Below are 2,590 nucleotides of genomic sequence, written 5' to 3' on the forward strand. Positions count from 1 at the left end.
AATAAATGATTTAAGGTTTTGTCATATTAAGTACAAAATGAGCATTTAGGGGAAATATTCTTATTAGATTTAGCTAGTTTGGTATTTATTGGGCAGCAATCATGAATGGTTTTGATAGAGACTTCAACAGCTTTATCAGATAAAAAAAATATATATATTTTTTTTTTTCCAAAGTGCATCTGAACATTGGACATTAAATAGACAAAATAAACTCATCATGGTCTCAAAAAGCTTTAGATTTTTGTAAGCACAGATTCCATCTGGGCCTATGCAGAATTTTGAAATTATATGTATACAAAGATATAGATATTCTGTACACGTTGATGTGACTGAGATCAATTGTTCAATGATTTGTTTAGTAATTTGGCCATTGGATTGGATCAAATCTTTAAAAAGTGGCTGTCCTTAAAAGAAGATAAATATATTCTGAATTCAGAATAGATCCAACACAATCTCACGGCAATTCGTAACTTTTTCATTTAGTGGCTAATTCGTATGAATTCGTACGATCTAATTTGTACAATTTAGTACGATTTGCTTATCCCCCAATGACGGTTGGGGTTAGGGGTGGGGTCAGGTGCCACTCCTCCTTTTTAAAATCGAACCATTTCGTACGACTGAACTCATACGAATTCGTACGAATTAGCCACTAAACTGGCAAAACGTAAAATACTTACGTTTTATCGTGAGATCAGGCTGAATAGATCACAAAATTCAGTCTCGGTTTTCATCTGTATTAAATCCTCAGGTTGTGTTGTTCAAAACCTTTTGAAGAAACATACAAATGCACACACAAAAACAGCTGTGCTCTTAATCTTTCTTTATACCCAAGAAGAAGACCAAGAGCTAACAAGCCCAGCACTATTTACTGCCACCGCATGGTATGGGAGAATTATGTTCACTCTCTCCTGCAGTGAGTGCAATCTAACTTGTTTTGCTCATTGGGTTTGCCCCGACGAAGGCTTTGCAAGGTGACACGAGGCAACCCCACAGTCTGCTTTCCTTAGCGCTAGTTCTTTGGCATCATTTATTGGCATGTCATCACTCTAATCCTTTCATCCTCTGCTAAGTGTATTGAAGACATTGATACTTGAACCTGCCTTTAACTATGGTTTACACACAGTCAACTAGTATTGCATTCGAGGTCTTCTGGGGTGTTTGCATTTATGAGTTGAGATGTTTAAGTTAGGACGACACAATGACCCAGTGGTTAGTGGTTATACAAAAGATACATTTTATACATGCATTTAGAAAAATGTGAACTGTACATCTACAAAATGAACAATCACTAATATGCTTCAGTTTTGCTTTTTTCTACTGTCAAATTACTGTCAAGATGCTTCATCCATTGCTTCTGAGGGACATTCTTAGGGACACTCCCACAACTCGGAAACTCGGAGAGTAAAATCCAGAGTTCCTGTCTTGTTAACTTGACTTGAATGCACTATTGCACTCAGGAATTTATACAGGCTGGCTTTAATTGTTTAATTATCTGAGATGGTTTCTGCATCCAAAATCACCCCCTATACCCTCATTCACTGTTCCCTACATTAGTCCACTGATATTGTCCACTTGAAGGAGTGAGTTAATTTAATACACTAGAAGGAATGTTGTTTTGTTTGTGAAGGTTATTTTACACTTAGTGATTAGTCTATTAGTAAAGAAACAAAGACATTTGATTTATGTATATAAATGTTACTTTAATTAAATAATACTTTATTTTGGGGTGGCACGGTGGCTCAATGGTTAGCACAGCAAGAAGGTCACTGATTCAAGTCCCAGCTGGACCAGTGGGCGTTTCTGTGTGGAGTTTGCATGTTCTCCTTGTGTTTGCGTGGGCTTCCTCCAGGTGCTCCTGTTTCCTCCACGGTAATGCATGAGCTATAGGTGAATTGGATTAACTAAATTGGCCATATGAGTGTGTGAATAAGCGTGTGGGTGTTTTCCAGTACTGGGTTGCAACTGGAAGGATGTATGTTGGAATAGTTGATGGTTCATTTTGCAGTGGCGACCCCTGATAAATAAGAAACAAAGCCGAAGGAAAATGAATAAATAAATGTTTTATTTTGAAACCTGCACCGATAACATGGCACTTTAGATGGCATCTTGTGGTCAGAAGCGGAAATCCATATGGTGCATGAACTCACAGTGTACTAAGGGGTTTTCCCAATAGTATCTGGATGCAGCATTTATGATGCAAGCTGAGATGGCATCACTCACCAATGCACTGTCAGACACAATGCACACAATGGAGTGAGTGACGTCACTGTGACGGGTAGGGTTAGGGGTGGGGTTAGGTGAGCACATTAAAAAGCATTGGATGCAGCTCAGATTGCACTGCACCAGGTCTGCATCCAAACCCCTCTTGATTGCCTAGCTGTTGAGTGTACATGGGTTGTAGACTCGTTACTGCTGTGCATTGTGGGATTGATTGAGTGCACTAAATCTCCACTACAAACACCACTAAAAAGGCTGATTTGTTGGTCTTGGGGAAGGGGCCAGTGTGTAGCCACTAATTAATGCGGCTTTTGTGTGTTAACACAAATTCATGGTTAATTGAATTCAAATCTGTTCTTTTAATGACAACAAA

The sequence above is a fragment of the Danio rerio genome, chromosome 16 (genome assembly GCF_049306965.1).
Source record: "Danio rerio strain Tuebingen ecotype United States chromosome 16, GRCz12tu, whole genome shotgun sequence".
Classification (NCBI taxonomy): domain Eukaryota; kingdom Metazoa; phylum Chordata; class Actinopteri; order Cypriniformes; family Danionidae; genus Danio; species Danio rerio.